The 14,345-nt window shown below is 35.3% G+C and overlaps 4 non-coding genes across 4 annotated transcripts; 2 read left to right on the forward strand and 2 right to left on the reverse strand.

Annotated features, from left to right (window-relative positions):
* Positions 1–8,181: 8,181 nt before the first annotated feature.
* Positions 8,182–8,302, forward strand: C18D1.16. The gene has a single exon (NR_051575.1). It is a non-coding gene; the product is annotated as an Unclassified non-coding RNA C18D1.16 (non-coding RNA).
* A 1,333-nt stretch (positions 8,303–9,635) lies between these two features.
* C18D1.11 lies at positions 9,636–9,755 on the reverse strand. Its single transcript, NR_051576.1, has one exon. It is a non-coding gene; the product is annotated as an Unclassified non-coding RNA C18D1.11 (non-coding RNA).
* Positions 9,756–12,447: 2,692 nt separating this feature from the next.
* Positions 12,448–12,631, reverse strand: C18D1.13. The gene has a single exon (NR_051577.1). It is a non-coding gene; the product is annotated as an Unclassified non-coding RNA C18D1.13 (non-coding RNA).
* C18D1.18 lies at positions 12,543–12,692 on the forward strand. Its single transcript, NR_051578.1, has one exon. It is a non-coding gene; the product is annotated as an Unclassified non-coding RNA C18D1.18 (non-coding RNA).
* The last annotated feature ends 1,653 nt before the right edge of the window (positions 12,693–14,345 follow it).

The following is a 14,345-nucleotide window of genomic DNA, read 5'->3' on the forward strand; positions in this document are numbered from 1 at the left end:
AAATCTGGACAACCAGATAGGTTTTCAGGAACATATTTGCATAGGAATTTTGTTCAGAAAGTATTTCTTGTACTGTACCCTACTAATTCATTTTAGAGATGCCAACAAACAATTAACTTCAAAACGATTGAAAAATAAATAAAGAATATTTTGTCAGTTGACAACTTTTGAATAAGACACACGACAGCTGAGATATAAACTGTCAAAATTAAACAATGGACTCCATAGTATGCAACAAATAATTAACTTTCCCAGTCTTCCAAATCTTCTCTTTTCCCGATTATTTTTTATCATATAAGTTCATCTTTTTCTCTTCTGCATCAGACAATTTGACCTTTTCCTTTCGTCGAAATCATAAGCAAAGAAAGGACCACCCTCATTACAAACTGGTCCAACATAACAACTGATGACATCATTTGCCATCGGACTAAGAATCTCGAGTCTCTTTCCGAAATAGAGGTCAACCGCCAAGAGGGGGAGAAAGGGGAGGTCTGAAGAGTGTGTGTGGTCCCGTACAAAAATGCAAACATCGGATCCCCTCTCTTCTCTCACACAACTGTTCGCAATGCCGGTCAGTGGGTCAGTCAAAAAACTTTTTTTCTCTCATTCTCTAGAGTTCTCTAGACTGCTTTGAGCTTCTTAGACACACAGATTGAGAACGTGGAGAGGAGACAAAAGATGACCCGCTCTCAGAAATCGAAGAACGGCAGTAGCCACACACACAGTTTTTTTTGCTCTTGCTCCAAGTTTGAAAGTGCGCGGAGACGCAGGGTGAATGGCTCCGAGAGCAAAAGTAAACAGGTAAGAAGGGGGAAAATGTGAATGGTGTGGTAGAAGAAATGAAAGGTGGGACACCACGGGAGAAAAGCGAGCAAGAGGAGTTTTTGGTAGAATGGCGTGGCAATGTGTACATATGTGTGTGAGAGTGCTTTCAACAAATTTTGATTGGAATATTGGAAGGGTCAGTCAGTCACAGTCTCTGTGGACCGTAGAAAAACCAAGAGAAGGTGAAAGTGGTGAGTCAGATGAAAGTTGGAATAAGGGGGAGAGTGAGGTGAGAAAATTGAATTTGCACCAAGCATGGGAATACCGTAAAAAGGGGAAAAGCATGAACTACTTATGCTCAAATTCGACAAAAAGTAGTAATATTGAATATTGAATAAAACTCAATGAGCAGGTGTCAGAAAGAACAATTTTGTTTTGTTATCGCCTAACACCCATAAAAAAGTGGGAATTCGTTATTTCTCCTAATCATATGAAAATACAATTTCCGAAATCGAGCATTTTTGATTGTTTTTCGTGTTGGCCTCACTCAACACACACAGGTGAAGTTAATTCGGAATTCGTAACACCGACTAAAACGAAGATGAAGAGGAGATTTTTGTGCAATTTCCGGTGTCTCGGTACTGCTTCTTCTATGTCTCCTCGCTATTACTTTTTATTCAAAAGGAGGTGGTGGCCGAAATTCACAGATTTCGTAAAGAGTTGTTTTGAGTGTAATCAAAACTTATTCAGGGGCGGCGATGTGGGTTTTTGAAATTTTGAAAACGAGTGAGAATGAATACCTACACAATTTTGAAAAGGTTTATAAAATTGGAGGTCTTTGGAAAGCAGGTGTTCCTTGGAGAAAATCTGGTAATATTTATAAATACTGATTCTAGGTTGACACACTAAAACCTACTGTTCTGGAGAAAATAATCATAGTCATGAAAAAGTTCCTAAAGTCCAAAAATTAAAGAAAATCGTCCAAAAACATCTCACTAATATTAAAATCTAAATCGTTTAAAAAATGTGTTAGAAACCATCGAAAAAGTTGGTTCGATTTGCAAAAACTGATTTTCTAAAGTGACCTAAATCTTGATCGACGTCGCGCCTCTTTCTCTTGTCATCAAAAAAGTTGAAACGGTTTTGGAAATCGACATTGTCAAGTCTCTATCCCTATCCCCCTATCATCATGTTCTGACCTACTGCTGATTTTGACTTCCTCTCCATTCTTAGGATTAAGTGAGAGAATTTAAAGGAAACTTTTTCTGAAAAGTACAAATGTCGCGCCAAAAGACCACCGCTATAGGAAAGTGATACATTGATAAAAGTGACCGAAAGAAGGGAAAAAGAAATAAAATGACCTTTCTTGCCAAAAATTGAATATTTTATCAACAAAGCAACACAAAAAAGAGCTCACTCGCTTACATATTCAAACCGTTTCTCGCAAGAGAACCTCCTCTTTTTGAATGGAAATGAGCACACGGGAGAGAATGGAGGAAGAAGCGAGCAAACAGTTTTATGCATTTGTATCGACAAGAAATATAAAAAGTATAGAAAGTAGAAATGCAGTTTGGAAAATGGGGAGATCTGTATATCCTGTCTCTCCTGTAACTATGTAGAGTTGCCAAAACCTCAAAAACTTCTGAGTCAATAAAAATAACTAAAGTATATTTTTACTATTATTCAAATTGAAATCTTTATCTTCGTACTTGCTCAACTTAAAATTCATACTCCATGCGCATAATTTTGTTTACTGCCTTCTTACCTCACCAAGCCGCCTTCTTCATCATATTTGAAAGTGTCACATGTATAAATTAGTTGGAAATTCGAGCACTTTGCTCCAAGGAGCCCCTCTTGAAATTAGTTAATGCACACGATTTTGGAAACTTGCTCCACAAAATGTGAATAGAATTAACATGAATTTTCGTGTTACCCACATACCCCCATCCTACCTCCATTTGAATACCTCCCTATTTGAATAGAAGTTGGCCGGGAATTAAGAAATATCGGATTAGAATAAGGTTCTTTATTCCGCAAAAATTTTGGATTTTCTTAACAAATTTTAAATAACAAAATACTTAATATGAAGACAAAACTAAGGATTACATTAAAAATGGATGACGTCATATCAATTTAGAAAATATATAGTTTTTCGAATTTCGTTTCGAGGCACGATGATGATGACTGACCAAAAAAATGAGAAAAATAGCGAAAAACGAACAATAAGCACAAAGACTGTACACATTTGTTGGTTCAATTCTTTTGAAGTTTCGGACATCGAAAATTGAAAATTAAAAATTGGAAATTTTCCTTTAAAATTTTCCTGAAACTCGCAGAGCAAGAGGATTCAATAAAGGACGTGGTTTTCAGGTGGTAAAAAATATGAAGGACTGACTTTTTTTAACGAATTAAAGAATCACGTATAAAACAAAAATTTAGCATACACAAATTATAGAATTCAAAATTATAATGTTCCAATTGACCTATAAAACCATCACTCAACCATGAAACAATAAGAGCAAATAGTCCCCCCTTGTTGCATAATTTGATAGTGCTAAAACTGAATGCAAATAAATTACAAAATACAGTAACCCCCCATTACCAGAGAAACCCCATTTTGTTATTTCACAAGTAATATTAATGATCATCAAAATCTAAGCTGGCCAAGCTCAAACTAAAGCTTCATTATATTAAAATGGAATTATGATTATAAGTTTTCCCAAAAGTCTGCCATCATCATCAAACTTAATCGTCATCAAAATGAAAACCTATTATTATTACTATTATGAAGGCTTTAGTATCATTTTGACAGGGAACGGATTAACAAATGAGGACCTCTGGACCAAAAGATGAGAATGCTAGGATACTGCAAGAAGGGGAGGATGGATGTTTCGTTTTTCTCACCTAATTATCTATTCCCCTCCCCTTGTCGAAATAAATTCACAATGAAGAACCAGACACCTCTAAACCACTTGACTACAAACCTCCCTTCTCCAACTATACCCCCCGCACAAATTATCTTCATGAGATTTTCTACAATTTTCTACTGGATCTTCTGACGATGAAGCATCGAAAAAAAACGACTATGATGTATACAAGCAAAACTACTATGTAATATTATTAGTCACATTTTTATTAGAGAAGCTGTAAGGAAAAAGTATTTGACGAGTTTTATGAGAGGATTCGTTGGGAAATTGAGAAATCCAACGGGTTGCATAACTTTTCATAGAGACACGGAAATTGGGAATTAAGAAGTTTAGACTATTTGGGAAGTTTATTTTTAAAAAGACTCTGCGCCCAAATCTAGAGCTTATCGTTTATATAAGCATAATCCTGACGCATTAGGGGAAACGTAATCGAAACTTACTCATTATTCAGCATTAAAAATATTTTAATTCTAACTCCAGCTTGCCATAACTTTAAATTAAAATCTAGTTATTAGCTCAATCTCAAAGCTTCCAAAAGTTCATCACCAGAATCTTAAAATTTTAAAATCAAGTAACTGATCTTGATGTCCGCTCTCCCCCTCAACAAAAAAATTCCGGCGGTGCCATTTTCCGGACTGTTTGCCAAACTTTATATTTCAATTTAATGGAATTCTCGGTCTTTGAATGGCCAGACGGTTTCGGTCACTCTCACTGTCTCATCATCACAATGGGAGAAAAAGCAGTGCGCGCAGGCACCCCCACCTGTGTTATGTCCGTGTTGTAACGAGCTTCTTCTGCTAGTGTGTGGGCTCCTGTTTGTGTGTTTGTATATTGTTTGTATTTCTCATTTCATCCATTTTCACAACCATTTTCTCATTCATGCTTCTATGCAGCCGGACAAAAAATGTCAGAGAGAGAGAGAGGGTGCCTAAGACGTCGTCATCATCATACAAGAAACCAGCTAAGTGAAAGAAAAATTTGAGAAGAAATAAGAGCTATTAAGGGGGAAAAAGAGAGCGAGAAAGCTTTACTGAAATAATTTTGCTCAAGAAACTATTGATCAGAAATCTTTTTTTATGAGACAAGATACTTAGCTCCTTTATATAGCTCTTTTTTAGGTCTACATGAATCTTCACTATCTTCCTCATTATAGATTTTAAAATATAAGCTTTTGAAGCTAATATTAAAGAAACATGATTTTTATTCGATTCTAAACAATAATGATGCGAATTTCTAAACTCTAATTGTTCTAGATTTTCAAAATTTGAATATCTAGTTGTGGCGGCAATCGAAATCCCCAAGTGTTCTAGGTCAACAAAATGTGTCGCCAGACTGGTATCAATTTCACCGTTTCCGAAAGTTCAAAATGTTCAAACACCCTAGACAGCCCCCTAATGATGTGAGACATTTTCTATTTTTGTATACAGTCTAAGCTGAAGCTTGGAAGAAACACTTTTTTCGCCTTCTTTTCGGCTCTTACCTCTCATTTCATCTCCCACAAACACTAAATGTTTGCTGAAACACAAACACAAACACAATGTACATACTATTCTTATCCAAATAGAGGTCAGCGGTCACTCTTGACAAACCATTCGCCTAAACTCTCTTGGCGGTGCGGAAAGAGCTTCAAGAAAAAATGGTGGTGAGTAAAGAGCCATGGGAAAGTGATAAGGGTGATCGAAGCACACGCTTTGAAAAATAAACGTTTCCAGCTACTTTTGAATTCATAAAATAGTAGTCAGTTTTCAGAAAAAACATGTTTGTTCTCAAGTTTTATACCATAATTGACGACGCAAATATTTGAGCTTGATGTTATTATTAACTAAAACTAGATGACAACACAGTAAAAGAGGTGTGAAATTGGAATTTGAAAGTTCAATAAAAAATACAAGTTTCGAAGTTACAAAAAGTTGGAAAGGAAGTTCCAAACTTAAATTTCAATTATTGCAGTATTAAAAATACAAAACTAGATTTCAATCATTGTTGAAGTTTGATGTACGATTGGTTTGGAAGTAAAACATATTTAAAATCAAAATTTGAGCAATGAAGCAAGCGAAAAAAGACAAAAAGAGGCAAATGAGGCGTGAATCGAACTACGGTAGACGCTCTGCAGGATTAGAAGATTTTCATGAAGAGAAGAAGAAGGAGAGGGAGAAAAATTCCGAAATGGGGCACAGCTTTTTCTCAAAAAATCGGGGCGGAGTCAACGCCACATTAGGCATTGGTCGGCAGAAAGGGAGTGGAGGTGGAAAAGAAGTTAGCGAAGCAGAGAGAGAGAAAAGGAATCGACTCAAGAAAAAAAAACATTGCGGAGCCAACGAGCCAACCAATTTCCGAAAAATTTCTGGCTCCACCGCCACAACTACTACCGCCATCGTGTTTAGAAGAAAAATTCAAAGTGGGAGGAGTTTGGCATCGAAGGGCGGCCAATGGTGTGTTTCGAGGCGGTCGCCCTTATTTGTATAATGGAAATGAGTAACTTAGGAGAAAGCCGAAATTGTGGGCCATGTACTAGTTTTCAAAAATTACGAAGAAAATTGGCAAAAAGACGCCGACACCTATAAAGCGGTACGGGTGACTGTATGAGTCAAAATGTGGGAGGAGGTGGAGGTGTACTCAGCGGTGGAGACACTTGACAAATTTTTGAAAATAGTCTTTAGATTAGTTTCGAAAAAAATTTAACATGAAAGGAATATTTAAAAATTTGATATTGTTGAAATTAACGAGGAAAAGAAAATTGAAAAATTCAACCTATTTCTGAGCTCATTTACAATAAGGTGCAAAACTGTAGTTTAATATTTAAAAGATTCCTCACAATGAACTTTTCAAGTTTTTCATTGAAATATTCTTTACAGGTAAACCACGTAGGCACAAATATACCTGCCTGCCTGCGAGCTTACGGGGTATTTTACTAGCCGTCTTGGCAATTGTCCCTGCTGTGACACGGTTCGATTTTAAACTTTTTTGTGGCAAGTAGATTTGTTTTGTAGGCATACAGGTAGGCATTTTTGAAAATTTTGAAATATAAATTTACTTTTTTGAAATCTTCTGAAACTATTACTACTAGAGCTAAAACCCTATAAAATCAAACCTTATCTCCAAACTTTCTAGAAAATGGTAAACCATGTAAAATCAAATAAATTTTCCATCTTACTAATCCAATAGTTTTTCATTAAATCCGACTGGGTGAAAAGAAAAATCCGTATGAAACTCACTAAGTCGTAAGGCGAAGAGCTTAACTTTTCAATACTTTATCCTATCCATATGCATCCCTGAAGATGACGTCAAGAAGTTCTAATTTCTCATTTATATTTTCTAATATATTTTTCTGCTTTTCAATATTCATATCCCAACTTCTACCGTAGTCTATACGACTGACTATAAGTTCAACAACATCTAATGAAACCTAACAAAAATAAACTTATCGATAATCACCAAAAACCGCTGAATGATCTGTGTCTTGGAACTAGAGCCCGCCAGCTACCCGCACAGAGTACTCGAAAAAGTGAAAACGCGCGAAATAATGTTGCTTCTCCTCTGGCTCCTGTTATCATTCATTTCGGATATACGAATCACAATGAAACGAAAAAAAAACTTCGCGAAAAATTTTGATGGGAAAAAATAAATGAAGAGAGATTATATTTGCGGTTCTAAGGGGGGCTTGATAAATGAACTCCAATTTATCACCAAAAAGACGGATGTACTTCACGGTCGCGCGAGTCTAGTGCTTTTCGGTTTCGATCGAAGTGATCGGAATATTTGGAAATTCGCGATTCATGTTTCCTTTTTTGAGAGGTGAGATCGTGAGGTCAGGAAATTAAATAATTTCAAACACCTAGTTTAAATTAGAGCTCTGGCGGGAAATCAGGAGTATGGTTCCCTGCGGCTCCGAAAACAGTTTTGGTTCTTAAAATTGAAAAATAATTTCGATTTTGAATGCATTCACTTGAATGTTGTGGCAACGCCGACTAACTTGTCTTGGCCTTTGTCCTGGGAAACGATTTCTTAATTTTTTAATTATTATTTGGTATCTTGCCAAAAGAAGCCTCGTAAATAGTTCAATAATTTGCAGTCGGAAAAATCTAGAAAAATAGGATTGGTTCTTCGCATAAAAAGACAAGTTAATCTCTGAGAAGGTATGCATATATATTTTGCAATGGAACGCCACTCATAGAACAAAAAACAAATGTTTAAAAACTTGCGGCGAACAAAAAATCGGAATCAAAATTGTTTACGTATTCGATTTCTAAACTTTTCAAATTTCCAATCAAGTGGAAGGAAGTTATTGAAATTTGCAAAACTCAGTTTCAAAATATTCTCATTTGTAATTTAAGAGATCTTTTTAGAGATCAAGTGTCAATATTAAAGAAAATTAAATATTCCATGTAAATACACACATATATTCGTTATTATCGTACATTTCTGCCGCGCTTTCTTTTTCTTGTTTTGCCTTTGGAAATTCAACACCTCAACGGGCCCGTCCTCCTCGTCTCATTCTCTCAAATTTTGCTAAAATCTTATAGTTAGGCAAAGACAAGTATTTCCCGTTTCGTTTGTCTAATTGGCACTAGTAAAATATTCATGATTTAACACGAAGACGAGAGCTTGAAGGTGCCTTTCCGTTTTCTCTCTCGCTTTACCCATTTCTTTTAGTTTTCGCTCAAATTTCGCTGTTTTGCCTATTTACAAATGATTCAGTTTTAGTTTTAGTTTTACCTCTCCATATAAAAGCAATGATGAAGAAAGGGAAAGGAATGAGCGAAGATGTACGTAGAAGGAAGTGCTTTGGAAATGAGTGCACATTAAATGCTATTCAAAACTATAACAGAAAATAAACTAGAAAACCTACCGGTAAAAAAATAACCAACTCTGCATCTCTTCCTCTCGCAAGCTATCTCCAATAAATTAAGGAAAGAAAAGCGGATGGGATAGAGAAAAAGTGTCAATCAAAAATCAAGAGTGGACCTCGGACAAGTCTTCGAATCCGAAAAGATGAAGAACGAAAGGTTTTTTGTGTTTTGTGGACAAGTAAAAGTAGTTGTAGGTCTAGAGATATCAATGAGAAGGGTGTTCAAAATCATTCCAGAAAAATGAAGGGATGCATCAAGATTTTATTTATTTGGATGGGTTATAAAAACTAATATTCTATAGAAGGAAACTGAAAATGATATCTGAAAGTTGAGAGTTTGTGCTCCAAAAATCTATTATTTGGTTCTACTGAAGACGTACGTTAGGAATTTGGATATTCAAACTTTCAGAGACACAGAAGTTTTCAGCCAAAAACCTAATAGTAAGCTTTCAGATACCATTTTAGTTTTTGTTTAAGATTAAAGTTTTCACGTTCTCTAGGCAAATGAAACCACTATAGTTAGCCTAAAGGTTGATCTTAGGTGCCTCCGATCTAGGCTAGTTTCAGGCCTGAGATCTAAGCTTGGTTTCAGTTCAGTCATATTCAGAATTAAGCTTAATCTACATTTTTTTCAAATTCCAAAAATGCTCTCTCCAACTTCTATTGTTCTCTTCGCGTTTTCCAAAAATATTTAATGAAAATCTTAAATTCATTTAAATCCTCAACACCCCATTTTTATTGAATTGTACACAAATGGGCACATCTGTGCGGTGGAAAAGAAGAGCGCGAGGATTTTCGAAAACACAAAATTGAATATTCGCCTGCTCATGAAGAAGTCTTTATGCACATTCTAATTGGGTGATGAAGGGGGAATGAAAGTGATGAAGATGAAATGAATGAAATTTCTTCTTTTTCACACAGACCTTCTTCTTCAAATACACAAACTTATATATTTTTAACAAATTAGCTTCAAGCACGACGTTGAACATTTTTGATAAAAGATACTACGAGTCTAAGATCTCTAACATGTCCAGGAGTAACTCAAGCTAACAACTGGTCAGTCAAAGAATGGAACATCTTTCGAAAAAAAAAACAAAGTTTGCACCTGATTGATTGGTTTATTTACGAAATGCGGTGCTGGACAACCTGAACAACGAGCCATTGGGAAAAATGAAGAAAACGGAATGAAATGCATGGATAAGAGACGTTTTTGTTACACATTATCCACGATTCGGGTCGACAACGAACTAGTACTAGTTGGCACCGAATGTTTTTGATAAACTGATTGGAAGAAGAATTGGAACATTGAATGAAAAATTTAATGCAGAAAGACTTAACAAAAAATTGAGAGAGAGAGAAGGAGGTAGAAATGTTTTTGAAACATGAAACCTTCAAACTCAGGTCGAGAGCTTTGTTTACAACTACTGATAAAGTCACTCGGAAAAGTGAAGAATTTGTTGAAAAATTGAGAAAAGTTTAAAGCGTTTAACCGGAAAGTGGAAGAAAACATTGAAAATTTGATGAATGAAGGTGATTTTAAGAGCTAGAAAGAAAAACATGAAGAGAAAGTCAAGAATCATCGGGAATTTTTTGCACGTTTTTGAAAATATACATGTTAATTTTGATGAAAGAAGAATGGGTCATAGGAAATGTTTTCAGAATGATAATCACTCAAAATTAAATTCACTCAAACTCTGCCAGAGCTGTTCCGCGTCCGTCGAAGGCGTCAGGCGCTGAAATCTTCGGGAATTTGGAAATTTTTTGTTGAGGAATTTTAGGCACCTTTCTTCCACCGGCAACCAAGTTACCGAAGTTTTGACGATATTTTTGACAGTTTTTGAGAAAATAATAGTATTTTTTGATTTAGAGTGAGATGTTCCCAGCTTTCAGGGATCTGAATCCGTGTTGCAAACTCTGTTTTTGGAGGCAGGTAGTTGATTTTTTTTAGGTACTACGGTGACTTAGAAAAACAAAATTTTACGTTTCTTTCAAAACATTTCCAAAAGCCTTTCAACTAATTTTTTTCTAAACTAAAGCATTAGAAGCAAAGAACTCTAAAGCTAACAAATGAAGAAGATCGGCCGTGGATAAAAATGTTCATTTTTCAATTTTTCCATTCGCCTCCCCCTTCTACTATATCTCTCTCATCGCTTATCTCTTATCTGCCGGTTTTCCGAATGAAACGGGGCACAGGGGGGATGGAACTGATGGCACAAAAAACCAAATGGGTTCGGAAAATTGTAAGTGTTTCAAAATTAATGACTATGGCAGTCTTTTAGCTCTTTGAGTTCTGAATCTATTTCATTTTTCTTCATCTCGTTTTTTTGCCAATCAGAGGTCATAAATCTTATCAAATTCAACTTGATTTATATAAAAGCCACGTGACAAAATGAAGGTTCTTTAAAGAATAAATGAGAGAAAAATCCACAGTTTTTTTTTTGAAAAAAGCCAAAGGCCTGATTGACAATTTCAAGAGCTTTTCGGAAATCAGTCTCTCAACAATTTGAAGCACTTTTTGCAAATAGATAGTTTTGAGCAAAGATGACACAGAGGTAGGGGGGAGAAGCAACGACAAAAAAAATGAATGAAGGAGGAGCAATTTACCGAGAAGTTTTCAAGAGTTTTGAGAAGTGGGTGGATTGGCTTCGGAGGGTGCCAACAGGAAGCAACGTGTTTTTCGACGATCAGATGGTCATTATGACGTAGTGAATTGTAGAGGATATTCAATGGAAATTATTAGAGCTTTTAGAAATTGACTTGTGGTAATTTAGCTATGTAGAAAAAAAACCTGATTCAAACTTCAGGAATACCGTAGGTTCTACTATTTCGATTGCATTTCAATTAAAAGGCGTAGTTGAGTAAAACTTAGTCAAAGCCTGTATGAGAAGTTGGCAAAAGTTGGATAAGAAGTTAGAAAAGAGGCTGTCGGAAATGCCCTTCTTTACCGTCAATGTAAAATATTCTGAACATCAAATCCGTACTGATATAAATATGTTTTATTCAAACCAAGAAAAATCGAAAGTTTTATCACAAATCCGTAGCCTTGAAAACTTGTGTCTAACTATTGCGTGAAACGAAATAACAAAACATTAGTCAAGGTATTTGAAATGGAATTCTAAAGTTTCTAGAACCAGGGATGAAATTAGAGTTATATCGATTTGGTATAAGGTTAGTTTTTTAGTTATTACGGGACCATGAGATCATGAGAATGCTTACTTTTCTGGCGGCAAATATCTCGTAGCGAAGAGACCTGCGTCTCTCTTAGCCACACGCTCTCTAGCTGCCGCGGCCTGCCAATATTTTCGCGCCAGTAAATAGGCATTCTCATGATCTCATGGTCCCGTAACAATGATAGCTAGTTGCCGATAATTAAATATCAAACGTTGAAAGCATGTCAGTGGTGAAGTTCCGAATCTTTCCATGCGTTTTTGGAATTCTTTCAAGATTTTCTCCAAACTTCTTGAATTGGTTAAGCAAAACCCACTGTAATATAAACCAATTTATGTTGACTGCTGCCTAAAAACCTAATTCTTTGGTGTTTCAAAAACTACGTTTCATTTGAGATCATATATTATAATAAAACATTTCCCAAATATGGTCTATTGATTTCAATACAGGCCTCCTCAATCTGTCACATTTTTTGTCAATCTATTCTCAAAAACATTTTTGTGCAAAACTGGTCTAATCGTCGGATGTTCGGAATGACCCTCAACTTCTTTTTCTCTTCGATATAAGAGTTCCGGTGCACTTCCTGTATATTCAGATTTGAAATGATCTCAAATGCTTCTCTTTTACTCCTAACTTTTCAACTTTTGACAAGAAAATTGGGCGCCCAAATTTGAATATGCTCCGAATGCTGCTTTTGCGAAAGGTAACCAAAATCGGAGCGATAAACAAAAGATTGAGAGGGACCTCTCTCCCATTAGTGATGGGGTGGTGGCTTTTCCTTCAAATTGAAGTATGTCGTCTACCACTACCACCACCATCACATTTACCAAATATTTCTTGACAAGAGAGAAAAGAAATTCAATTCATTCACGCATCAATGAGTGATGTGAAGTCTCTTCTGAAGTTTGGCACACCGCCATTCTAAACAAAAAGCAGAAATGAAAGTAAATGGGTTTTACAAAATTGAATCAGAGTCAGTTTGGCTCCCAATAAGAAAAGTTTGAAAGAAAATGAAAAGTCTTGTTCTTTTTTCGGGATTTGGAAAATTTCAGGCTACATACCGTATTTCTTCTATTAATATGGCTGCAATACTATTTTTCGATGGTCTTCCCGCTTGCAATACTAATAGGGAGTGCAAGACTATTAGGGAGTGCAATACTAATTTTCAGAACATTTTCTGACTTTGAGCTTACTAGTTTTTTCCTGAAAAAGCTCGAATCATATGTAAAAATTCAGAAAATTTGATTTTCATATAAGTTCAAAAACTTCAATCTCGTAGAAATGATGTGAAAACTGTTGCAAAATAGGCAAAAAATGTTGTTGAAATCCTGAAATTAGCGAGACGGGTTTGCAATACAAAAAAGTTAACGCAAGACTATTAGAGAGTGCAATACTAATTTTCGGAAGGTCTCCGAGGGGCAATTCTAATAGGGAGTGCAAGTCTAATAGGGAGGCCATATTAATAGAAGATATACGGTAGATACAACTTTTGATTGTGTATAGAATAATGAGAAAAAATTAGCAAATTGAGCATTGAATCGCCAACTGATATTCAAAAATTTACTGAATTAAAGTCGAATAAATCAAAGAATAAGTCGTATCATGACATACAAATTTGTAATGACGTCCAAAAATATTATCTTCAAAATAATTGCTACCATCCCACCCAATCGTTTATCTGGAAAGCCGATTATACATCGTATTATATTTTTTCTAAACATTACACCTTCTTATAATCAAAGATGAATTTTCTATAATGTTTTATGTTTTAATAAATATTGGGTCTTGCTTACGAGAAATGGAGCTTTTAACAATCTAAGAGCGGAACTGTAGAATTTTCGTCAAATTTACACAGCAGACCATGAAACGCCTGAAAACTAATAAAACGTTTTTTTCATGGTAGAGAATTGTATCATTTAAAATAAATTTATCAAAAACAGAAATGAAGCATTTTCTTTGTACGGTCGGTGATATTCTGCTCACCTGGTAGCTGGATGAGCCAGATAAAGCGGGTAATCGTTGTGACGACTTACACGTGTCAAACACGTTTTATCGGACTATAATTGGAAACGAAGTTCACGATAACCGGCTTACCTGATAAAAATCTCTTGGACAGGATAATTCTGGATTTACAAGGTTTTGTGGGCATTTTAAGAAATTGCCAATATCTAATAGTAAAATTTTTAGAAAAATACCTATGTGTATTAGTCTAGTTTCAATAAGTATTTTTAAAGTTCATTCATTTTTTATGTTGAAATTTATGCACTGAACCGTTTTTCTCATTTCCCTTTAATTTTCTTGAAATGTTCTATAACTTGCATACATTAGAAATCCGCTGAAAATAAGACCGTGCAAATAAAATCTTCAACTGGGATAGTATTTTTTATTTTAAAAATCTCGAGAAATCTCGAGAAATACCCTAAATACGTTTACTTTAGTTAAGTAAGATAACCAAAAATAAAAATACCAAATCGGTTATGTTTGATTTCGATGCTAGAAGGTAATCCCTGTGACGGCATAGGAAGATATTAAGTTTTTTGAGCACATATTGAGTAAGTTTATGATCAGCTTTCATGCAAAAGCGCAAAACGAGATTTCTGGGATTTTGTATATAGGGATCAGTAACTTTGTGCTGA

The sequence above is a fragment of the Caenorhabditis elegans genome, chromosome II (assembly GCF_000002985.6).
Source record: "Caenorhabditis elegans chromosome II".
Lineage (NCBI taxonomy): Eukaryota > Metazoa > Nematoda > Chromadorea > Rhabditida > Rhabditidae > Caenorhabditis > Caenorhabditis elegans.